Source organism: Dermacentor andersoni, chromosome 6 (genome assembly GCF_023375885.2).
Source record: "Dermacentor andersoni chromosome 6, qqDerAnde1_hic_scaffold, whole genome shotgun sequence".
Lineage (NCBI taxonomy): Eukaryota > Metazoa > Arthropoda > Arachnida > Ixodida > Ixodidae > Dermacentor > Dermacentor andersoni.
Window position 1 is genome coordinate 171,478,263 of NC_092819.1, and position 26,819 is coordinate 171,505,081.

The window sequence follows — 26,819 nt, forward strand, 5'->3', positions numbered from 1 at the left end:
GGTCGCTGAACACGCAATCCTTAACAGGCTAAAAGACCACTTAGAGGACAATAATATATACACTCACAACATGCTGGGTTTTAGGTCCGCACTTTCCACGCAGGATGCCATGATGCAAATTAAACACCTCATTCTCGACGGATATTCTAGAAATACTAAGGCCATACTGGGATTAGACTTGGAAAAAGCGTTCGACAGCATCAACCATGAGTACATCCTCAGAACGATAGAAGACATTGGACTCGGGTCGACGATGTTTAAATACATCAAATCCTTTCTTGAAGCACGCACGGCGAAGATAAAGGTCGGAGAGACAAACTCGGAAGTGGTTCAGCTCGGAGATCGAGGAACCCCCCAAGGATCGATGATCTCTCCCGTCCTTTTCAACCTGTGCATGATTGGTCTGTCCAGAAAGCTGGGCAAGATTAACGGTATTGACCATACCATATATGCTGATGATCTCACTGTATGGTGTGCTGGTGGCAGTGAAGGGCAGATACAGGACGCACTGACTGAAGCGATCAAGACGGTGGAAGAATACCTGAGGCCCACTGGACTCAGGTGCTCCCCACATAAATCGGAGTTGCTACTTCATAGACGTGAAAAGGGGGGCAGGTCTAAGGGCTGGAAACCTCTATCGGAAAGCAATATACACCTGCATACAGAAAATGGTGCCAATATACCCAGAGTCAACGTGATCAGGGTACTAGGCTTTTTCATTGATGCAAACGGTGGAAACCATACCGAGGTCAAGAAAATCACCCTTAAAACGGATAACGCGTGCAGGATGATCAGACGCCTGGCAGGAAGACACAAGCGCATGAAAGAAGATAACCTCATCAGGTTAATCAACTCTTTCGTACTCTGTCATATATCATACGCCGCTGCCATGTACAACTGGACGCAGTTTCAATTCAAGAAGCTTGACGCAGCGATCAAGAAGGTTGTTACAAGCGCATTGGGGCTCCCAATTCGAACCAGCACTGCAAAATTGCTCAAGTTGGGAATACACAACACGACCATGGAGATCGCGGAGGCTCAAGAAACATCACAAATAGCGAGACTATCTACAACCAGCACGGGAAGATCAATCCTGGACAAGATCATGATCAACCCCATTACGGATCCAGCACAGTACGTTAAAGTTAATCAAGAATTCGCAGACAACATAATTGTCGCACCGCTACCCAGGAATATGCACCCAAAACATAACATCAACAGGAGAGTCGCACGAGCCAGGGCGTTAATCGAGAAAATGGATAAAGGGGGCAGAGGAGCCTGCTTTGTCGATTCGGCTGCCTACGAAGATCGAACTAAGTTCGCGGCGGTGGTAGTAGATCATCAGGGCAATTGCACCAACTGCGCCACGGTCTGCACTAACAAACCTGAAGACGCTGAACAAGTTGCCATTGCATTGGCACTAACAGACGATAGATTCATCGAAATATATAGCGACTCGAACACGGCTATTAGAGCTTTCAATAGGGGAAAGACTGCCCCACAGGCTGCGAGAATAATTAACAAAAGGCAAACAAATGTTACACGTTACATTTATTGGTTCCCGGCGCACCTTGCTTCACTTGATAGCATTCCTTTCAATCCAAATGAATCGGCCAACAGCGTCGCCCGCGACCTTACAGACCGGGCCGCTTTTACACATGGTTTTGATTCTGCTGGATTGGAGAACTTACAGAGAGATACGCTCATTACATACAATGAAATTACAAAACTTTACTACATGGGAAAAAGGGAGTTTCCACCCCATCACTATGGGCTAAACAGAGCACAGGCAGATACACTTCGGCAATTACAGACAGAGCCTTATTATTCACCTGCACAAATACAGGAATGGTGTGCCATTGCAGACATGAATATTATATGAAATACATGCAAAAAGGAGATATGCACACTTGAACATCTGCTCTGGGAGTGTGGGTCGCTCGGCGCTGGCATTTCCCGGAATCGGTTTTTAGGAACGATCAGATCTCCAGATCATATCCCCCAAGTCCTGGCTGTCCAGAACGCCCGTGATAGGGCTAGGAGGCTTGACTTGACCTCCCGGTCCCAATATGGGACTAGCCAGGCAGGTGGCAACACCTTGTACAGGACAAGAATAAAGTTTTTTCCTCCTCCTCCTCCTCCTCCTCCAGATCGTGTTCCTCAAGCTCCCGTTTCATACATGTCCAATCATTCATCAACGATTCATTGGTCTTTCTTAACATTTCGTTCTCCTTTTCAAGGACAGTATTTTTTCCATTATCTGTTCACACCTCGCATTGAGGTGCTTGAGGCTTTTTTCAGTCTCTTAATTACTTTCTGACATCTCGTTCGAGTTTACATTCGAATTCTTAATGTTAGTTCCTGAGCTCTTTCCTGAGCTCGTCAATGCGAGGTGACATTATTCAACTTCACAAAAAAAGCAAAAAAAAAAGAAAAACAGATCACACTTGTTGCCAGCAGCTTGGCAAGAAAACAAGTGAGACAAATACAACGTTGAAGAACAACCAGCCTGCGTGGAATTGAACATAGGTGCTATCTGAAGTTGCGTCGTTCCTGATTGCCTTGCTGCTGCCAAGTGGTCATCATCATCATCATCATCATCATCAGCCTGGTTACGCCTACTGCAGGGCAAAGGCCTCTCCCATGCTTCTCCAACTACCCCGGTCATGTACTAATTGCGGCCATGTCGTCCGTGCAAACTTCTTAATCTCATCCGCCCACCTAACTTTCTGCCGCCCTCTGCTACGCTTCCCTTCCCTTGGAATCTAGTCCGTAACCCTTAATGACCATCGTTTATCTTCCCTCCTCATTACATGTCCTGCCCATGCCCATTTCTTTTTCTTGATTTCAACTAAGATGTCATTAACTCGCGTTTGTTCCCTCCATGGATTTTAATCTTCATAGTATTCGTCATTAGTCATCGCCATAATTTTATAGCACGTAGATTTTACGCACTTTACAGCGACTATTTCTAGGCCACTTTACAGCCAAGTCACATCTTCCATAATACATCGTCAACATTACCACTTTTCATGGCGCTCTTTGGCCAAACCTGGCCCTTGCGCCACAAAACACCACACATCATCCTCATCATCCATCAATCTGCTGTTTCCTTATCCCTTAACGTTACAACCATCATTTTCTTTCCATAGCTCGTTGCGTCGTCCTCAATTTAAGTAGAACCCTTTTCGTAAGCCTCCAGGTTTCTGCCCCGTACGTGAGTACTGGTAAGACACAGCTGTTATACACTTTTCTCTTGAGGGATAATAGCAACCTGCTGTTAATGATCTGAAAATGCCTGCCAAACGCACCACAGCCCATTCTAATTCTTCTGATTATTTCAGTCTCATGATCCCGATCCGCAGTCAGTACCTGCCCTAAGTAGATGTATTCCCTTACCACTTCCAGTGCCTGGCTACCTATCGTAAACTGCTGTTCTCTTTCCGAGGCTGTTAAACATTACTTTAGCTTTCTGCAGATCAATTTTTAGAACCACCCTTCTGCTTTGTCTCTCCAGGTCAGTGAGCATGCATTGCAATTGGTCTCCTGAGTTACTAAGCAAGGGAATATCATCAGCGAATCGCAAGTTACTAAGGTATTCTCCATTAACTCTTATCCCTAATTCTTCCCAATCCAGCTCTCTGAATACTTCCCGTAGACAGGCTGTGAATAGCATTGGAGAGATTCTATCTCCCTGCCTGACGCCTTTCTTTATTGGGATTTTGTTGCTTTCCTGATGGAGGACTACGGTGGCTGTGTAGCCGCTATAAATATCTTTCAGTATTTTTACATACGACTCATCTACACACTGATTCCGCAATGCCGACATGACTGCTGAGGTTTCGACTGAATCAAACGCTTTCTCGTAATCAATGAAAGCTATATATAAGGGTTGGTTATATCCCGCGCATTTATCTATCACCTGATTGATAGCGTGAATATGGTCTATTGTTGAGTAGCCTTTACGGAATCCTGCCTGGTCCTTTGGTTGACAGAAGTCTAAGGTGTTCCTGATTCTATTTGCGATTACCTTAGTAAATACTTTGTAGGCAACGGACAGTAAGCTGATCGGTCTGTAATTTTTCAAGTCTTTGGCGTCCCCTTTCTTTTGGATTAGGACTATGTTAGCGCTCTGCCAAGATTCCGGTAGGCTAGAGGTCATGAGGCATTGCGTATGGACGTCAGATTCTGGAGTTTTGCAAGACGCGTAGCGCCACCTGCCGGTGCGAAGAGGCAGTAATTGAGTAGTGCGAAGCCCGACTCCCTTGCTAAGTTGCCGATGCAGCTAGCGACCGCGAAACAACGATTTAACTAGATTTTGGTCCGTATTGCGAGTGTTTTGCCCATTTAACACCCAGACAGAGAGCTATGAATTTCTACGCTAGTCGGACGCGCCGCCGAACTGCCATAAAGCGCTTGCTGGCCACTTTTCAGACTGATGGCAGAAACGACGGCAACCGCGATAGCTCCGCGCGCTACGAAGAAACGCCGTAATCGACGCTACTATTCTGTTGTAAATCGCCATGAACGGGAAGGACGGAATAATAACGTTCAGTTTTACCAATTTCCATCGCGATCGTATGGAGTGGAAAGGCGAGAGCGCTGGATACGGGCCGTTCAACTCGTTGGGTAATCGAATTACTTGCATTCCCCACAACACAGCGGCTCGCATGAGAAAGTGCGCCAATTTCGTTCTTCTGTAATTGTGTTGCGTAGCTCTGACGAAGGACCGTGGCAACCAAGCGAAAACTCAAGAATTTGCAGCCGCCACTTCGTTGGTAACAGAAAAAACAACGTTACGAACCATCCTGCTTATGTTCCATCGATATCTACACCTTCTAACAGACGTCCGCCTCCGCTTGACTCAACAAGTGGAACGGACAGATTTGGCAGCTCAGCTTAACGAAACATTTTGGTTCGTTTATGAATTCAAAATCCTGTTCTAGAGCATCGTTGTATCGCTAGCTCATTTCTACTTTCGGTATTTTGTATGTCCTGCGCCGATAAAACAAGCACGCTTCGCAATGTGCTGAGCCTGCTCGACTGCGTTTTTCAAATGTGAGCAATGAAGTTGCTGTAGGAGCACTGGACGAGTAATTGCGAAGTAACGCACCTGTGTAAAGAAAGGAATTTCGCGTTTATTTACATTTATTTGTGCGCGCTTGTTGCTCGAAATTAAGGTACGAGCGATGCTGCACCTCCTGCGAGAAAGAAAGATGCAGCGCGTAGGCGCTGTAGGAAGCTTGTTTGGTTATGATCGCACGCTGTTTGCTGCCCCTGCCTTGGAAAACGTTTTCTGTTTGCTGCCCTGGAAAAGGCTATGAAAGGAGTTACTTTCTGTAAATAATTGCGAGAGAAAATATTACGATAAAATACATAAAAATATGAGATACTTAAGTCTTGCGTTCAGGACATATTCAATATGAACCAAATTGAAATGCTTAGATTTTTATGCTGATATGCCTATAGACGAACCTGCTGATGCTCTCTGTACTTGCGAGTTGCAGCACGCCGAAATAACACTTGAGACTTTATTTTATATTGTACATGTACATCGCCCTGCTGAGCTTCTTTTCCGAAGCGTGGATGGGCGGAAGACGCTTTCCAGGTCCTTGATTTTTAGGAAACCATGCCTCAAGACAAACGAAAGAGAAGGGTCCATTGTGGCCTATGCACCTTCGCTTGCGGGCAGCTCTCCTTGCACAACTCAGTTCGCGCCAAGGCTCCGATGGGGGCGCTGTTGACAGGTTTTTCCGCAGCGCCGCCTGGGCAGAGTCTGAGGTCTATACAGGGTGGCCAGTTTTCCTAGAACAATCTGCCCACCATCCTTCAACAAATCTGCTGTTACCTGATCCTCCCCAGCGGCCTTCTCCCTTTGAATAGCTCCCAAGGCTTTCTTTACTTGTTCCGGCGTTACTTGTGGGATTTCAAGGTGCTCTAGACTATTCTCCTTTCCATTATCGTCGTGGGTGCCACTGGTATTGTATAAATTTCTTTAGAAATCCTCAGCCACTTGAACTGTTTCATCCATATTAGTAATGATATTGCCGGCTTTGTCTCTTAATGCACACATCTGATTCTTGCCAATTCCTAGTTCCTTCTTTACTGCTTTTAGGCTTCCTCCGTTCCTGAGAGCATGTTCAATTCTATCCATATTATATTTACTTATGTGAGCTGTCTTACGCTTGTTGATTAACTTGTAAAGTTCTGCCAGTTCTATTCTAGCTGTAGGGTTAGAGGTCTTCATACATTGGCGTTTCTTGATCAGATCTTGCGTCTCCTGCGATAGCTTACTGGTATCCTGTCTAACGCAGTTACCACCGACTTCTATTGCATACCCCTTAATGAAGCCTATAAGATTGTCGTTCGTTGCTTCAACACTAAGGTCTTCTTCCTGAGTTAAAGCCGAATACCTGTTTCGTAGCTTGATCCGTAATTCCTCGATTTTTCCTCTTACCGCTAACTGATTGATCGGCTTCTTATGTACCAGTTTCTTCCGTTCCCTTCTCAAGTCTAGGCTAATTCGAGTTCTTAACATCCTATGGTCAGTGCAGCGCACCTTGCCGAGCACGTGCACATCTTGTATGATGCCAGGGTTAGCGCAGAGTATAAAGTCTATTTCATTTCTAGTCTCGTAATTCGGGCTACTCCACGTCCACTTTCGGCTATCCCGCTTGCGGTAGAAGGTATTCATTATCCCCATATTATTCTGTCCTGCAAAATCTACTAATAACTCTCCCCTGCTATTCCTAGTGCGTATGCCATATTCCTCCACAGACTTGTCTTGCGGCTTCTTGCGTACCTTGGCATTAAAGTCACCCATCAGTATAACATATATTGTTTTGACTTAACCCATCGCCGATTCCACGTCTTCATTGAAGCTTTCGACTTCCTGGTGATCATGACTGGATGTAGGGGCGTAGACCTGTACGACCTTCTATTTGTACCTCTTATTTTCACAACAAGACCTGCCGCCCTCTCGGTAATGCTATAGAATTTCTGTATGCTACCTGTTATATTCTTACTAATTAGGAATCCTACTCCTAGTTCTCGTCTGTCCGCTATGCCCCGGTAGCACAGGACGTGCCCGCTTTTTTTAGCACTGTTTATGCTTCATTGGCTCTCCTAACTTCACTGAGCCCTATTAATTTCTATTTACTGCCCTCTAATTTCTCCAATAGCACTGCTAGACTCACCTCACTAGATCACGTTCTAGCGCTAAACGTTGCCAGGTTCAGATTCTAATGGCGGCCAAGTGGTCAATCCGGGCGAAATCACTCAAGTTTTATAGCACGCAAGTATTTCCGGCGCCTGCGCAGCTGAGGTATGTCACGACGCACCCCTTTCGAACGATCACGACGTCGAGGGTACGTGGCTTTGTTCACATGCTTGCCGAAGTTCCGCGATGTGGTATCGGGCAGCGTTGATCCAGTAGCCGACGCTGACACTAGGCTATCTGCGTGGAATTGAAAGTAGATGCTATTTGAAGATGTGTCCTTCCTGGTTGCTTTGCTGCTCCCACGTTGTCCATCCGGGCGAAATCACTTAGGTATTATAGCACGTAGGTAGTTCCTACGCCTGCGCAGGTTAGGTATATCACGACACACGCCTTTACAACGATGACGACGTTGAGGGCACGTGGCTTTGTTCACGCTCTTACCGAAGTTCCGCGATGCCGTTACTTCCCGACCAGACGAGATTTAGTCAAACTATTAATTCAAATAAATTCATAGAAGCTGATAATGATGATCATTTATTAGCATCTCCTTCGAAACGGGGCGGTGACATATAGTCACTTAGCCTGCTTGACCTAATCAGGTATGCTACATGCTTTTCATTATAGCATTTTCATACACGTCTTCTTGTTCTTTTTTCTCTTCCTGAAAACTCTATCTATCTTGCGCCGGTACTTGTGTAGGCGATGACGATTTACTGACTCTTTGATGTCGGACGTCCAGGACAGTGGAGCGGACGGATCTTTAGTGGTCTTGAGAAGCTCGGTAAATGGTGTGATAATTCGTACGATGTTTATAAGGAAATGGCGGTGGAAATTGAGCACCCCAAGGAATTCACTGAGCTTTCATAGTGACGTTAGGCGATGGAATTCGCTCAAGGCTTGAACCTCCTTTTCCAACGGACTCAAACCTCCGGGAGTCACGCGGTGTCCGAGGAACGCATTCTCGTGGATACCAAAGACACTTTCCGGGATTGATGAGAAGACCGTGTTCCTGGAGCCGAGAAAACAGCAGGCGGCAATGGTCGTTGTGCTGCTTAGGGGAAATACTAGCCGCCATGAGGAGGTCCTCGAGGTATGTAACGACGAAACGGAGTTCTCGGGTGACCTCGTTGTTAAACATCTGGACCCTCTGTGCAGCGTTTCTCAGCTCGAACGGCATGCGGACGTACAATAAAAGCCGAAATGGTGTCGCAGTTGCAGTCTTTGGGATATCCGCTGGCTCGATAAGGATTTGATGGTAGGTCTTCAATAAACCTGTCTAGCTTAATATTAACGTTCAGCTAGCTTGGCTGCGACGTCCAGAATGTTAGAGAGCGGATAGCGATCAGGGAGGCTGCGTGCACTGAGCATACGTTAGCCGCCACATGGGCGCCAATCCTCATGGTCACACTTTGGGATCACACTTTGGTCACACTTTGGTCACTTTCGTGTAGAACTGAGTACCAACTGCTCGCCGAAGGACGGACGGTACTCAGTTGCAGCATGTGGTTGAATTCTCCACTTGCGATGGGAATGCGGTCATCAGAGAGGTTTTTGGGTCGGCACAACACCGGGGGGGGGGGGGGGGTGTCCGGGAGGGAGGCGCTGTAGTTACATGATGCGTGACGTTGTGACGTACTGGCAGCTCAACATTGGAACGTTTCGTGATAGCAGGGAAGACTTACTGAATTGAGCCGAACAGAGATGATGTTATCTCTGGCACCGTTCTAGTGATTGATATCATAGGCGCGAGGATGCCTAGTATAGACATCCTAGTCGTGTCCACGATGCGACGGGAGTGCAGGTCAACGCTGAGGGCGAAGTATTCCAGATATTACGAGCCGAATATGGCCTTGTGTACATCTGCAACAATGAACACCCGTCGGAAGGCGCGTGAGAGACCGGTGAGAGACCGCTGGCCATATGTGTTGATAGAAGAGTTTTTGGCTGCTTCAAGGGGAATGGTTCTTTTGGAACGCTGCCAGCCTAGTCGCGCGGCAGGAACGCCGCTGACCTCTGCACCTTTGTCCACGAGAAATTGCAGTCCCGCAATCGTGTCATAGACGCAGAACAGGAGGCTTGTCATACTGCAAGAGTCACCAGCCGCCATCAGTGACTCTGCGGCATGTTTCCCTGCCAGCTCCAAGGGGAACAGCACTGGCGTGCGATGGCCCCGAATTTGTTCTGATAGCAGTATTATCCCTCCGACGAGGGCCAGAACTGGAGCTGGGACGAGAAGAGAAACTGGAACGGCAATCGCGGTCGTGCTGACGGTGTTGGGGCGATGACCGTAGAGCAGTAATGGTCTGAACAAATTTGTTAACCATTTGCTAAAGGCGAGGCTACCGATCTACAACATTGTCGAGGGACATGTATTCTGGTGTGATAGCCAAGGTGACCCTGGACTCTGCGGTAGGTGCTGAAAGAACAATTCGCGCAGTACGCGGCAGTTTGCGTCCAGCCTACAGTCACTGAGAAGCCGCCACATACGACGTAGAAGTTGCGACGGCGGGTGGTCGCCGAGATTCTTTACGTCAGAAGCTGCTGAAGCCGCCTGCACACAGACACGGACTGGCGTTGCAGCACTGCCGTTTTGAAGTTGTCATAGAAGACGGTACCTTGGAGTGCATCCACAACCTCTTAGAACAGCTCAACTACCGCGGTAGATAGTGCCGAAACAGGATGGAGGAACGTCGCGCACGGCGAGGTAATGCGCCGAAGGTCGAACATGGCTTCCACCTGAGTGTGCAGGATTTAGTGGCCGAAACAACGACAGGTATTCTGCAGAGTGGCAAGCCCATCTGCGCTGGTCGACGGTCTCTCGTTCGTGGCCTCGTCAATGACGTCGTGCTCGCCGTGCAATCATGTCTGGGTCACCCCGTTATCAGGACAGACGTTAGGTCCATTACAATAATGTGTGAGTTAGCGCGCGAAAGACCTGAGAACCATTCAGACCAATAGCAGGGACCGAAGAAACTCTTTATTCTTATTCCATTTCCTCCTAATCTCACAGCTCGCAGCAAGAGGCACACGCGCTGGAGCACGCACTATAAGAAGGCGGCCGAGGAAGATGGCGATGGCTGCTAGAGCATCCTTCCTGAAATGGGGCGGTGACGAATAGCCTGCTTGAGTTACTCAGGTGTGCTACACATGATTTTCATTCTAGCATTTTTGTATACACCTCTTTCATTTTTTTTTCATCCTCAATACTTCGCTATCTACCTTGTTCCTATACGTATCCCTACCTCAAAGGAAGAGGTCCGGACACCGACATAAATGGTTTAAAATGTATTAGGGTATGCATCATCTCGACCAGACGGGCTTCCGTCATACTCTCGACTTCATAAATATTCCTGTAACAGATCGGGTAGTGTCAATCTGCTCCCTGCTTTTTCTCCGCGAACACTATAAATAGACAGTTTTAGTATAGCGTAAAACGCTAACGCAAAGAAAGGTTGCACTGCGTGGCACAAGGTAGTGTTTTAGAATAGCGGAACGGAGAAAACTGCTAAAGTTAACGGAAACATATACGGCGCCATCTAGATGTAAAAATACGAAATACTGAACAGCCAGATCCACAAGAAATGTCGAGCTAATCCAATGCCGAATCCACAAGTGTGTCCCTAAGTCAAGCTTGTCCAAAGCCACAGTCGCTGCGTTAATTACGCATGTAGGTGTTTGGTCGAGAGTCGCGAAACACACCGATTATTCTTAGCATGCCACGATCGAGCGTTCTGTGGGACCCATATTACCTATACTTTCTAAGTGGGATGACATAGACGCCCTCGTGCTTCGGGAACGAGAGCGACCGCGCAGGTTATACGTGTTCTCAAGAGGCGGCTTGCTCAATATCGAGGTGTATTCCGGAGGGGATGTTTCGCCGGCAATTTCGCTTACACATAGCGGATTTCCCACTTCTTTCCACTTCTTTGCAGCAGGCGCCCATCTTGACGTTTGTCCGAATGGGTTCAAGGCGAAAACCTCGTTCAGGAGGTTCATGTCGTCGTCGTTAGTAAAGCGCACACGCATTGTGACCACTGCACCGACCACACTACTTTGTTTTGCCGCGGAAAATGTGACATGCATCGGCTTGACATGCGGCTTTACACCAAGCGAACGAGCGAAATACACTTGGGCGCCATCTCGAGGCGGATGCAGCAAACATGAGCAAACATGAGCAAACCTACTCGTTAAGCCTACTGCGCCGCTAAACGAGAACGTATATCGTAAACAGCGTTCATTTGTCACCTGTACGCCGCTGTCGAAGCATCATCACACAAATCTAAAGCGAACACGAGCATTAGTTGGGAATGAATGAGCCGAACAGTGCAGGCCGCGACTCGATAGATTCGAAGCGGGCAGCTCTCACTTCGACTGGCGCCGCCATGTTGCCGTACGTAAGGCTCCCCTTGCGTGCGTTAGCGTTTACCGCTAAATCCTGAAAATAGCGTACGTACGTAAGAGCTCCAGCAGCGTTTACGTACAGCGCATGCGCAGTGTGGTGCACGCAACGCTAACGCTAACGCTAATTCTTTGCGTTTGCTGTTTTACGCTATACTAAAACTGTCTAATGTATTTTGTTTATCTCAGCTACTGACGGGCTAATACTACCGCCCACTTTAAATTCAAGCGCTTCTGGAAGAGCATCTAGCAATTATCGCCCCAGGGGGCCGCGACGCCAACCAAGCGCGTTTTCAAAAGAACGAGTGGGTTTTCGCGAATAATCAGAAGAAAATGGGTGAATGTTGAAAAAAAAAAAAGCAGGTAACAGATAGCTTCTAGAAGAGAAGCCACATCTTCACGTAATTGCACGCACACGCTTCTTTGTTTGAATGATCAACACTGCAGTATTTGCAATGCTTGCAGAGGGGTTCTAGCTTATTAGGGGTGCTCAGGACTCCACCGACGTCAAACCTGCCTGAGAAACTTCCTAAGCCATGCGACATTCAATGAACATGTGGTATCACCGCCTTGGACTTCTTCATACTAGGACCGCAGTTGCTTTGTCTTGCGTCTTATAATATTTTGCTCACTGCGCTTATATTTTCTTGAGGGTAGGCCGGTCACTTGGACCTTTATATTTGATTATTAATGCTTTCAGACATCGTATGGCGGCATCATCTCAACAACATGACATGAAAGAAAAATATAGGAATGCCGTCTTTTACAATCTTTCTGTCATCAGATGATGCAGACGCAGTTGCGTCCGAAAAGCGAAGCATCGACTGCATTACCAAATTACGAGACAGCTACACGAAGTAAGGATAGTAACTTTATCGGCCCTATAAACTTGGAAACATAGGCGTACTACTTAAGTTAACAAGCATGGTCTCCCGCGCGCACAAACAAAAATATACACATCTCACTCGATGACCGCGGAAACTCGCTCTCAAAACACTGAATGGAGGAAACGCGACAGCAGCAGTCAGCGAATTGACCTTCATGCTCCGTCTCGCATCAACGCGAACTAAGTCCTGAAAAGCCAGCGCGCGGAAGACTGTTCTGGTTGCAGAGAGATTTTAAGAGACAGCAACCCGGGCAAGCGAGCGCGGCCGCCCAGGCCGCCCGGTGTGGCACGAGCCTTCCCTCCCTACCAGCGCCCAGAGCCTTGAGCGCGACGGAAGACGGTGCGCTACACTCGGCTAGCTCATTCAGACCTATATGAGTTTCAACAGTGCTCGTGCGGTCGCTCAACCCCTGAAACGCGGTTTCAGACTGCAGGCGGGATATTGTCTCGCACATATTCTCTGCAGCTTCTTTCACACTTGCAGCACGAAACGGGGAACCTCGTAGAACCTTTGCTAATTTGCCACATAGCCGAAACAGAGCTGTGGACATATTTATTCCAAAGAATATGTTCCAAACTTTCGCAGGAGTGTTTGGTATCCTTCTAAAGAGGCTTTGCTGTTGACCGCCATCGAGCCTGTTCCTTGAAGGTTCTCACTGAGCTTTTCGTGGAACCCGGTGTAGTTCTCAGTGAGCCTATTGATCGACTTTACCCTCACGGTCCGCTTTGTCGGGCAGAGTAGCTGAATCCTATTTGGCATTGAGTCTGGCTCATCCGATGGATCCCCTACTGTGGGAAGAACAATAAACGAAAAAGTTGAGTCACTTACGTATACTTACGTAATTGGAACAAGAAAGGATGAAATCTTGTCTAAGTTATCACGCTAACACATCACCTTCCACTTTAATCCAGCTTGCTCTAATGTGTATCAATTTGTTCCACCTTAATCCACATAATTCCACCTTATTCCAACTTAACGTACTTTAATCCAGCGTGACCCATATTAATCTGCCTTAATCCATCTTACTCCACATTAATACACCTTAATCAAATTCTCTGAGTGGACCAGGTGGGTGTTTAGGCGGGGGCCACTGAGTCTGGCTGGTGCGGTGGCGGTTAAGCGTGGAATTTCGCAGTGCGAGCTACAACAAATCCTGCGCCAGGAACATGGCGTCATCACTTGGTGACAGGTTTTCTTGGCCTTAGATGTTAACGCCGGACACGGGGTTTTCCGGTTCATGGGCCATATAAGGCATCCGGCTTTATAAACAATATCGCGTTTTTTACCGCGAAGCTGTATATGGCTAGTTTTTAGCGGATCAATATCTGTAGATCAAAAACCGCGGGCCGATCCCGAAGACAGTGCAAGACTGGGCACACCCGTGGCGGAGGTGCAGCAGGCGTCTAGCATTCCGCCAACATGCAAAAATAAGTTTAATGTCTTCGGTGCAAATGCAATTCATGTCAGATATTAAGCTGTTGAGAACAGATACTGCACTTTGACCTGCGTCGGCCAGGTCTACGTTCTCACCGCCCTCTCTTTGTCGGCATTCTATGCGCTTGCCTGTCTCCTTTCCTTCCGCTCTGCCGTGGTGGCGTTCCGGTCGAAACGTCACGCATGTGTAGTTTCCTCCGGCTTCTCGGGGCCGCGGTACCGTCGTTCGCGCGAATGTACCTATGTTCAAAATTCAGCGTCACCTCTGGGTCGTGTGCTAAACAGCTTCGCTGGCCATTCACCTTTACAGAGTGGAATGACTCATGATATTTGATTGAATATTGGCATTGGAAAGACATTCTACGGTACAGAAAGCATCGCCCATGATACCGAAGCTCTTACTAGTTTCCTGCAGACAAGATCTTAGTAATAATTCTTAAATGTACGTTCACTTCAAACACGGACCGTCCAGAGAAGATCAACTTCGGCTTCACAAGACATTGGACCATTGAAAGCGTTGAGACGCCACCTCGATGCTTCAAGTATCAGCGCGATGGACATGTGGCCAAGTATTACGGTGGTTAGCGGCTGTGTAAGAGATGCGGAGGACGGCTTGATTTCAAAACCTGCGCGCGCAACGAGAACTTTGTGCAAGTTGTAGTGGTGGCCACCGAGCTAGTTGTAGCAAGTTATTACCTCGGGCAGCGTTAATAAAGCGAAACAAAACATTGATCTTGGGACCAAAGGCAAAAGATGAGAAGAATAAGACTAAGAAGAAGACAGAAAGTCGCAGAGGGTCAGACGACGTGACAGGAAGCTCAAAAGATACTGAATTGCCAAACCTGAAGGCTACTTCAGAAACCCACGACACAGTGTTGACATTGCACAGCGGACCGGTTAAAGCAGTCATATTAGTAAACAGTGGCCCCGTGTATGAGAAGTCTGCTGAAGAAACGGAACAGCGAAGAACACTGCAGCGACCCCATTCGCGTTGCGCTGAAACAACTCCACAGGAGCACTGTCAACAGGTGATACGTGCTCTCTTCAAGGTCCTGTGACCACACATAGAGAAAATACCGGCGACCTCCATGAAGGACATGCTAGAAGTAGTCCGCGCTCGTGATTCGGTGGTTCTAAGCTCTGCCTCCTCTTAACACACCTACCAAGATGGACACGGTCAGGACACAATGTTCACCGTCTAATCCAAAGATGCCGCTTCTTATGCAATACAAATGTGCGGGTCTTGCGTGCCATTTACTGAGCTGTCGTTTCTTTCGTAACATGAGTGTGCCAATATTGGCCCTGTCCTAGGCTAGCCTTCCAAGCTCCAGGTCAATTCTTGGCTATGTCGAAGATGGACAGCAAAGTATTCTAACATTTCCGAACGGAAGCGCCATGCTACCTGTAAGACGTGAAATACCACATTTCATCCTGTCAATTCAACACCGTTGCAGCAGTGCTTTGGAGGTCATTGCTGTGCAAGTGCGGTTGGGAAACCGAAGCCTGAGTTTGGTGTCCATATATGGGAGCTCTCGTCCGTAGGTCTCGATGGGAGAAATCATAAGAAACCTCTGTAGCCGCTGCCCTGCTCCGATGATTATATGCGGGACGTTAAGGCGCACCATACTCTCTGAGGTGACAAGGTAATCGATGCTCGTGAGAAACAAATTGTCAGTGCTTTAAATACAGAGGGGATCTTTGTGGCGAATGACCGACAACCAACGTTTTTCGGACCACTGATCTCTTACAATGCCATTGACTTGACATTACACTCAGCGGACATTCTTGCATCATCAACGACGACTAAACATGGAGTGGACAGCGGACATTTTTCTGTCTTTGTCAACATTGCTGGATTTCGAACTACCGGCCGAAGATCCTGTTCTCTGACACATTGGGGTACGTACACGGGTGGTCGAAGCGAATCTTCTGGAGATCTGTTCGCGAATATGCTACGCAGCAAGAGCTTAGCTACCGCTGGGCTCAAGCTACCCGACCTCATCCCCGCTCTGAATATAACGCTAAAGAATTGTGCGCTGTCCCTAAAAGAGCAGGACGAAGGCTGATAACGACGGAGTGCGAACCGCCAGTGAAGACAATATATAACAGTATTACTGAAGTGATTCGCCGTTGCACAAGCAAACTAAGAATATATCAATGGGCAGCATTTTGTGCAAGCCTCTCGGTCTTCCCGCCAGTGCCAAAGATATGGTAGTTTGTTAATAACCTTGCTGGAAAGGTCCGACCAATCAAGCTATTTGAAGCCCTAGCATTGAAGTTAGTCAAATCGCTCGCTTGTCTTGCGAATTCCTTTGCTAAAGTATACTCTTCCGGCTGGTCAGCAAGCACAACCAAACCGCCTCCGCCGCCATCGTCGTCTCTGATGGATGCTCCTTTCGTACTGAGAGAGTTAGAACTAGCTATGAGCAGGCTCTGCCGTCGCTGTGCTGTTGGACCTGACTTTATAAGCGATGAGATGCTGACAAACCTACTGGTTGAGAGACGACGTGATCAGCTCAAATTTTTAATGAAGTGTGGGCCAAAGGCGATATTCCGCATTAATAGAAGGTACCATAAGTGGTACCTGTTGTGAAGCCTGGAAAAAATTATGCTGCTCTGGATTCGTACACACCTGAATCGCTGACCTCCTGTGCTGCGAAGCTAATGGAGAAGACGTGCACAAGACTCACTTGGTATGTCCAGGAGGCTCGGGAACTACCGTCGTGAATGACTGGGTTTCGGGAGCGTCTAAGTGCTCAGGACAATGTGCTGGACCTGCTAAGTCACATGGAAGATTACAATGCAGAGAGCCTGTCGACACTTGCTGTTTTTATGTATGTCTCCAAGGCTTACGAATATGTGTCTCAAACAGCCATCATCAGCCAGTTACAAGCTATAGAGACCATGTGCCATCTAATGCAGGATAGACAGTTGGGCGAGTTGGTACGGTAACATGATTTTGGCTTCTAGCGCGAAGTGAAACACGGACACAGAAAGGAGCAGACAGGACGTCCTTTCTGCTCCTTTCTGTGTCTGTGTTTCACTTCACGCTAGAAGCCAAAATCATGTGCCATCTCTTTCATCGAGGAGGTGCTCGATCCTCTCCTGAAAAGTGATCTTGATCGTGCTAAAAAAACTAGACAATCGCCCCTTCACAGAAGAAAATAAGCGCTGGTCAAGACGGGTTTCGGCACTCAAGGCCTTAAAGGCTCTGCTCATGTTTCTAAGGGCTTCTCAATTGCGAGACCGTCTTTGAATGTTGTATCGCGTAGCATCGCGTTATTGTGTTAGTCTTTCTCAAACTTTATTCTTCTTTCACCTTTTATTCATTTTACTTCTTTCCCCAGCGCAGGAGCAGGTAATTATACTTGCTAAGCTCCGTATCTTTGCTTCCCTTTTCTCTCTCTCTTTCTCTTGCACTTCATACATAGGTTTCTCAATCACTTTGTCGGACGAGTTCGCCTTAGCGACACATTGAGCAATGAAATTGGTACATTTCGCGGGGTACCACAGAGGAATGTCTTATCTCCCTTACTATTTACCATTGCCATGGCGAGTCTCCCAAGAATACTAAATCATCGAACACCCGTGAAGATGTGCATATATGCCGATTATATTTGCTTATGGGTCTGCTACCAGTACCGTCGCCTGGCACCAATAGCCAAAGGAGCTCCACTTTCTTCCTTGTGCCCGCTTCACTACCGCCGTGTTTCATCTCCCGCTGTGCTCCACGTTCGCCCTTTCATCCTTTGCTGTACTCGTTGCTCGGTTTCACCGAGGAACGCAGACGATATTGGAATGCATCATGTAACCGCGCAAACAACAAAGTACAAAAAAAAACACACAGGACGGGCGCGGATCCGCGCCTGTCCTTTGTGTTTCCTTCTTTGTCGTCTGTTGTTTGCGCGGTTACATGATACATTCCAATATCGACCACCAACTAGCCCGCCTATCCCTGTTGAATAAGAACGCGGACGCTCAACGCTGCAACGGGCGGCAGTGAGTTACGCTCTAAGAAATTGACCTTATTTACTTTGTGAAGATGGTTGAACAGCGAAGCTGTAAGCGACAACTAGAACGATTGCCCATTATGACGTAGCTTGAAATTCTTCACGTGGCAATATTCACCTGCACTTTACTTAATTATTAGCTTTTACGCGTCTCAAGATATTTCAACCTCAAACAGCCAGAACAGCTAAAGTTGCCGCTTCCCGGCAACTGCAGCTTATACAAATGTAATCTTTACTGGGAAACGCGTGCGGCCAACGCTATGCTGGAAGGTGAGCTTTCTGGTTCTTTTTTCTTTCCCCCGCACGGCCTGTGCCGCCACTGTCGCGGATGCAAGCGGTCTGCTGCTGCTGCAAAGAACGCAACAGCACAAGTGGCGCGCGGCTTCCGAGCTTTTGACTACTGGTATGACAGACACATTGGGAGGTAGAGTTATACTGCTTCGTTGTAAAATGAAGGCGGTACCCGTGAGGTATGCGTCACGCGATCCCCGAGCTCTGGTATGGGAGAATGCAGGGAAGGAATTTCGCTTGCGGAGGCTACAAGGGGGCAAGTGAAGAGAGTGTCTATGTCGACGGTGACGTTCGGCTGCTGAAATTGTGAGCTCGCGCGGCACTGAAGTATTTGGACCTCAGCTAGTTATGATCCAATTTGAAAAATCCCTGTGGCAGAACGCTCCCTAAAGCGCACGCAACTACTTCCAGCGTATAGCCAAAATTTGCTACGAAGTGTGGTGAATGGCCTTTTAAGCGCGTGGACATTCTACGAATTCCCCGGTCAAACTGTTGGCACATTCTAGGCGCGATTTGCGCATATGGTATGCGTTCGCAATCACGAAAGAGTGTGAATAAAAAAAAAGGCAGATAATCGTCACGACATAGCGTTTACTTAGAGTAATTGAGGTCGATTGTAGCGGTGGAAGTTTGGTTGTATCGACGCCGGTTGTATCGACGCCGCAGTCCATATTGGCACGTATACTATAGTACTGAAGGTGGAGAAAGGAGCAGGAAACTCTGAATGGTGAAACTAGCAGTTTTATTGGGCGAATCTTCGCCCACAAAAACAGGCTGCACTTAAAGAACGGCGACAGCGGCGACTACAGTCGGCGCTCGAGAAAATCTCATCAGCGAGTCAAGCGCGTTGTCTATTATACACGCATCAATCGTCCAAGGTTCCGGGCAATCGTAGGTGTGCGCGTGGTTTCCAGAAGCTACACAAAATTCGTGCCGCAAATGCAATCTGATTATACAAGGTTCAGCGTGGCACAAAACAACTTACACACTCAACGATAAAACTCGCGCAAATTTTGTATGATGCATGCGCGTTTTGCGCTTAGCGATAACGTGTAACATTTGTTAGTCGATGAAAAAGGGTCACCGGGGAAAGATAAACAAGCACAAGTGTCGATATTGCTACATATTGCGTCGAGCAAACGAGCACTTTCATTCTGCACGTCTACTCTAGTTACGTTCACGCGTTGTCCGTGGTACACGCCAGTTGCGGGCCTTAAGGCACTTTGAATAGCAAGCGAACTTTGTGTATTTGAGTGTGGTGGTTGCACAATACTTGGCTCGCTATTTGTTTGTGTCTCAGCTTAGCGCTGCCCTTGCAACTGTGTAGCACGTGTTGTCGACCCCCCACACACAGCGAGAAGAAAGTTGTTTGAAGAAATGTTGAGTGAGAGGCAGGTGCTGCTCACTGCAAATTTGGGCTTCAAGTTTGGCAGCTCCACATGTAGGGTGCTTGCCACATTTTGTCGCCTACATGTCTGAGGGTAGGTCAAGCACTGCTTTTTGCACATTTGACCTATTGCCTCTATCAACATGTGTTAGCACTCGGCTCACCTGTATTCCTGCACGCATGGTACAATAGCATGGCTATGTTCAGTTACCACGCGCCATTCCTCTGATATGAAGGTGGTGTATATTAATTACTAGAATGTGCTTCAAAGAACAACCGCTTATCAATTTTTTGGGCCTCTGAAAAGTAAGGGTCAATGTTCAGCCTCATTGGTGTGGCATTCCATAGTTGTAACCGACCTTGATATAGGCACGTGACGGCAAAGAACACAGTAGCAATACTGTGAATGACGCAACTGTGAAGAAGAAGACGCGCCTCGCGGCACAGACACATCGCCAACGCGCGGCTCGGCTCCACTCGCGCTGTTGATTACTGTCGCCTTTTTTGGACAGTGCTTCGGGCTGTCTCGCCGTTCCCGGTCGCTGCGCTTTTGCCTTAGGAGTCGCCAATAAACCTCTTCTCAATTGGGGGAGGTGCTGGGACTCAAACCCCGTCGCTTGTAACCCTGGAGCTGCGATCAAGAACGCTATCGCCCGCCATGACCGACAGCTCATCCCAAACGGCGCCGACGCCACAGTCCGTCACTTGCACCGGCGTTGCACGACAACACGACCCCAAGATCTTCAGCGGTGCAGACGACGAAGACGTAGAAGACTGGTTGGCGTCATATGAACGGGTGAGCGCGCACAACAAGTGGGATGATCCAGCGAAGTTAACCCACGTCATCTTTTATCTGGCTGGTGTTGCCCAACTCTGGTTTCACAACCACGAAAGTGACTTACCCACATGGTCAATCTTCAAGACAACCTTTACAGAAGTGTTCGGCCGACCCGCTGTTCGCAAACTGCGCGCTGAACAACGCTTGCGCGCCCGAGCACAGCAGACGGCAGAAACATTCACGAGCTACATTGAAGACGTCGTGGACCTCTGTAAACGAGTCAACGCGGCAATGCCCGAAGCTGAGCGAATTCACCATATACTGAAGGGCATCGATGACGGCGCTTTCCAGATGCTTCTAGCCAGGAATGCGCGCACTGTGTCCGAAGTCGTCAGCCTATGCCAAAGTTATGATGAGTTACGGGAGCAACGCGCTTCGACTCGGCGTGCTCTGGGCAGCGACGACTTGGTGGCAAGCCTTGACAGCATGTACGACCCATGCTCATCACTTCAACGGATCAAGGACTTCGTGCGTGAGGAAGTTGCCCGCCAACTTTCTTTAGTCCCCTTCACTCAGGAGCCCACCTCCCGTCTTCCAAACACGCTCCGCACTCTCATCTCCGAAGAGGTCGCTCAAGTTGTCCCGTCCGCACAACATCAGCCGCCTGCAGCCACGAATCTCAACTCTGCTCTGGTAGTGCAGCCTGTCGCGACTCCTCCCACCTATGCGAAGCCAGTCCTGCCTGTGGCTGCGCCTCTTACGTACGCGCAGGCAGTACGCAGGCCTCCGCCTGCGTCTTTCGCGACCCATTCCCAACCGGTGCCACCGGAAGTCCATGCTGCATCTTGGACCGCACCGAGAGCTAATCCTTGCAGGACGCCTGATAATCGTCCCATCTGCTATTCTTGCTGCACTCCTGGACACGTCGCCCGATATTGCCGACGTCGGCCTCAAGCGTTCGGTGACGCCTCTCGGCCCTTCCAGTACGGCAGCCAGCCCTTTCGCCAATACGCCACTCCTTCCCACCAACCGTATGCTCGTGCTGACCTTCCAGAATTTCCTTCGCGTCGCTCGCCATCCCCTCGCCGACGCTCGCTCTCCCCAATGCGTCGGCGACCCGCACCACCTGACCAGGAAAACTGAACGTCGCAGTTCACGAGGCAAGAACTGCGCCCCATTCGAACTGTAAGTCCTCGCGCCTGTCCTGCTTACGTGGTCGAAATTAGTGTAGAAGGTGTTCCTGCATTCGCTCTTGTGGATACCGGCGCAGCCGTTTCTGTGATAGCCGCCAAACTGTGCCGTTCGCTGTGCAAGGTGACTTCGCCGCTTTCTGGACTGTCGCTTCGTACGGCAAGCGCTCAGCATGTCACTCCGCACGCAGCCTGTACTGTACGTGTGCTTATTCACGGCATTGTTTACATAGTCGAGTGCATTGTTCTTCCCACCTGCTCGCATGACGTCATCCTCGGATGGGACTTCTTATCCCGTCATAAAGCCGTGATCGACTGCGCACGCGCCGAAGTTGAATTTTCCCCTTGTGACGCACCCTTGCACGAACATTGTGACCGCCCTTCTAAACTTACCGTGCGTGAGGACACAGATATTCCACCTGGCTCCTTCGCTCTCGTACCCGTCTCTTGCGATGCCATCACTGATGCAACGGTCCTCTTCACACCTTCCGACGTCTTCATGAGCCGTAAATCTCTCCGACTACCCTTCGCAACACTTGACATGGCTGGCGGCTGTAGCAATATATACTTCTGCAATCCCTTCTGTGCGCCTATTACATTGCTCGTTGGTGAATGCCTTGGCATCGTGGAACTCCTCGACTCTTCGTCTTTGGTTGACGTCCCCGGAGACTCTTTTGATGTCGACTCCGGCCAGTCGTCTTCGATTTCCGCGCTTGAAGAGACGTCCAAGGATGCATTCTCGAGTGCCATCGCCGATACCCTCACACCTGCCGAACGCGCCGACCTTCTTGATCTCCTGCACCACTTTAGAAGTTCATTCGACGTTTCACAACCTCACTTGGGCCGCACGTCGGAAGTGCAGCACTACGTTGACACCGGTTCACATCAGCCGTTACGTCAACGACCCTACCGCGTCTCGGCCGAAGAGCGTCGTGTCATTACCACCCAAGTCGAAGATATGCTGCGCCGTGACCTTATTCAACCTTCGCACAGTCCCTGGGCATCGCCTGTCGTTCTCGTTCGCAAGAAGGACGGGTCTATTCGATTTTGCGTCGACTACCGTCGCCTAAATAAGGTAACGCGCAAAGACGTCTATCCTTTGCCGCGCATCGACGACGCCCTCGACAGTCTTCAGGGAGCAGAATTCTCGTCCCTTGACTTGCGTTCGGGGTACTGGCAGGTACCGATGGCTCCAGCCGATCGCCAGAAAACCGCATTCATTACGCCTGACGGCTTATATGAATTTAACGTAATGCCATTCTGGCTTTGTAACGCCCCTGCCACCTTTGAACGACTCATGGACAACACGCTGCGTGGCCTCAAGTGGTCCATATGTCTGTGTTACCTCGACGATGTCGTGGTTTTCTCGCCTGATTTTCCGACTCACCTGCTCCGCCTCAGACTTGTTTTGACCTGTCTAACGAACGCTGGCCTCCAACTCAACCTCAAGAAGTGCCGCTTCGCCGCTCGAGAGCTCACCATTTTAGGCCACGTTGTGTCCAAGCACGGTGTTCTACCCGATCCTGCAAAACTTCGAGCAGTCGCTGAGTTTCCGAAGCCTCAGACCATCAAAGAACTTCGGAGCTTTGTGGGCCTATGCTCATATTTCCGGCGCTTTGTTCGGAATTTCGCATCGATCATGGCGCCATTGACTCAGCTTCTGCGCGGTGACACCACCCTCTCCTCCTGGTCCCCTGCATGTGACTCCGCCTTCGCTACGCTGCGTCTTCTCACCTCCCCACCTATTCTTCGCCATTTCGACCCGTCGGCTGCAACTGAGGTACACACAGATGCCAGCGGGGTCGGTCTCGGCGCCGTCCTCGCCCAACGAAAGCCACGCTACCCCGAATACGTAGTCGCCTATGCGAGTCGCACGCTGACGAAGCCTGAGGCCAATTACAGAGTGCTTGGCCTTAGTATGGGCACTCGGCAAGTTCCGACCATACCTGTACGGGCGCCCATTCGACTTGGTCACAGATCACCACGCGCTTTGTTGGCTTGCCAACTTGAAAGATCCCACTGGCCGCTTAGCCCGTTGGGCATTACGCATCCAGGAGTACGATATTCGCGTCGTATACCGCAGTGGGCGAACACGCTCCGACGCCGACGCCCTGTCTCGTTCACCTTTACCTCCAGACTCAGCCTGCGGAACAACTTCCGCACACTCCATCTCATCTCTCGACATGGACTCCTTTGCCACCGCACAACGTCGTGACCCGTGGATCGCTTCTCTTTTCGACTATCTTTCTGGATCATCGACCATTCCTGTATCCCGAACCCTCCGACGCCAAGCAGTTCATTTTGCCATTCGTGACCAGCTGCTCCACCGACGCAATTACTCTCCTGAAGGCCGTAGGTGGCTTCTGGTGATTCCCCGCAGCTTAAGGTCACGAATATGTGCCGCTTTCCACAACGATCCACAGTGTGGCCACGCCGGAGTCTTCAAGACGTACGAACGAATTCGCCACCGCTACTACTGGTGCGGCATGTACAATTTTGTACAAAAGTTTGTTCGGTGCTGTCTTGACTGTGAACGCCGCAAATCGCCGCCTTTACGCCAGTCTGGTGCCTTGCAGCCGCTCCCGTGCCCTGCCACACCCTTCGATCGCGTCGGCATCGACCTATACGGCCCGCTTCCTATGACGCCAGACGGCAATCGGTGGATCGTAGTTGCTGTTGACCACTTGACACGCTACGCCGAAACTGCTGCTTTACCAAGTGCTACGGCACGGGATGTAGCCTTTTTCGTTCTACATCGCTTCGTGCTTCGCCACGGCGCACCTCGAGAACTCCTCAGCGATCGAGGTCGCGCCTTCCTCTCCGAAGTCGTCAAAAGTTTGCTCTCGGAATGCCGTATTATTCATCGGACAAGCACGGCATACCATTCCCAGACTAACGGACTCACAGAGCGATTTAACCGCACACTTGGTGACATGCTGTCGATGTACGTGGCATCTGATCATGGTAACTGGGACCGCATCCTTCCATTCATCACGTTCGCGTACAACACCGCGATCCAGGCCACTACGGGATTTTCACCTTTCTTCATCCTGTATGGCCGCCAGCCTACGCATACCATCGACACGCTCCTTCCATACCGTTCTGACGCCTCCGAGTGTCTACCTGTGTCCGACGTCGCCCGACAGGCCGAAGAATGCCGCCAGCTAGCGCGCTCCTTTACGGCCGAGCAACAGCAGCGCCAGAAAGAAAACCGCACCGACACGCTTCCGAACACCACCTACGCTCCAGGCGTTCTTGTGTGGTTGTCTGTGCCTTTCCAGACTCCGGGGCTTTCCTCGAAACTCGTCCCAAAATTCGAAGGGCCTTACCGAGTCTTGGAGCAAACATCTCCGGTGAATTTTCTAATTGAGCCACTGTCACCACCTGAAGACTTGCGCCGGCGTGGACGTGACATTGTCCACGTCTCGCGTCTCAAGCCCTACCACGACCCTCTGCCTCCTGATTCTTAAGGCGCCAGGATGGCTCTTTTTGTCCGGGCGGAGATTGTGAAGAAGAAGACGCGCCTCGTGGCACAGACACATCTCCAACGCGCGGCTCGGCTCCACTCGCGCTGTTGATTACTGTCGCCTTTTTTGGACAGTGCTTCGGGCTGTCTCGCCGTTCCCGGTCGCAGCGCTTTTGCCTTAGGAGCCGCCAATAAACCTCTTCTCACAACTAACATTTATTGGGTGAACCTGTGGCCACCAAAAACAGGCTATACTTAAAGCACAACAATAGTGACGAACACAGTTGGCGATCGCCGAAATCTCATCAGCAGGTCCAGCGCGTCAGCTTCTTTCTACACATGAGCCATCGAGCGTTCCATAGTAATCACTGGTGCCCGCGTGCCTCCCAGAAAGTTCTACACCATTCACGTCGTGCACACATGCAATCAGAATACACAAGGTTAAATGACGGACAGCGGATAGAACCATCGATAGCATTCTGGAAACTTCCGATATATTCAGGTGCGTCCTGTGCTGTGCGATAACATTTGCTAGGCGCTGAATCATGGTCACACGTTAAAAATAAACAAGTCGCCCTCACGGGATTGCGGTGTTGCAGGGCCCTGGTGCGGTCGCGGATGGGTACCTTGACGGTGGGTGACGGCGGCGTAGGCCATCGCTTCTGGCTGGGGATGCGGTGATTGTGGTTGCACCTCAGGAACTCCAAGCGATTGCTGAACCTCTTCGACGATGTCGGCGATTGAGGCCACTTGAGGCTGCGATTGTGTTCGCCAGTGGTCAGTGGAGCCCTCGACGACCATCCCGTTCGCCGTCACCAGGCCGCTACCTGTCACCGCAGCGCTGTCCATGCACTAGCCCAGCCCGGGTCTGGCCTGTCACTCCATATCCGGAAAACTAAAAGCCCCAACCAAAGGAGGTGCGGTTGCTGTTTGTCAAACTCACGAAGATCCTCCGCCGCCGACAAAGACACCGAAGAGACTATCTCGACGACATAACAACGACACGCCGCCGTCCAGACGATGTCTTGAAGCAAAGAACACAGTAGCAACACTGAATTACGAACCTAACTCTTACTGGCCGGAACTGTAACCACAAAAACAGGCTACACTTAAAGCATGCGTGCACAAATATAGCGGCGAACACAGACGGTGATCGTCAAAATCTGATCAGCGGGTCAAGCGCGTCAGATTTTATACATGGAGCCCTCGTGCCTTCCAGAAAGTTCTACGCCATTCGCGTCGCGCACACATGCAATCAGATTACACATGGTTCGGCGACGGACAGCGGATATAACCATCGGTAACATTCAAGAAACTTTCGATATATGCAGGCGCGTCCTGCGCTCTGGGAAAACAATTGTTAGGCTGTGAAACGAGGTCACCCGATAATGATAAACAAGTTTACGTGTCAATGCGAGAGGTACTGGGGTCGATACCCAGTACCTCCACCAGATGTCACGTAGCAGCGACGGCAAAGAACACAGTAGCAATACTGTGAATGACGAAACCAACTTTCATTGGGCGAACCTGTGGTCACAACAACGGGCTACACTTAAAGCATGCGTGCACAAAGATAGCGGCGAACACAGTTGGCGATGGTAGAAATCTTATCTGCGGGTCATGCGCGTCAGCTTTTATACATGTGGCATCGAACGTTCCAGAGTAATCGCTGGAGCCCTCGTGCCTTCCAGAAAGTTGTACGCCATCCGCGTCGCGCACACATGCAATCATATTACACATGGTTCGGCGACGGACAGCG

The 26,819-nt window shown here is 49.5% G+C and overlaps 1 protein-coding gene and 1 non-coding gene across 2 annotated transcripts in view; one reads left to right on the forward strand and one right to left on the reverse strand.

Moving 5' to 3' along the window:
* Nucleotides 1–26,819, forward strand: part of LOC126523436 (medium-chain acyl-CoA ligase ACSF2, mitochondrial-like) — a 348,233-nt gene that overhangs the window by 27,043 nt on the left and 294,371 nt on the right. The window lies entirely within an intron of this gene.
* On the reverse strand, nucleotides 13,841–14,024 carry LOC126523777 (U2 spliceosomal RNA). Its single transcript, XR_007597775.1, has one exon. It is a non-coding gene; the product is annotated as a U2 spliceosomal RNA (small nuclear RNA).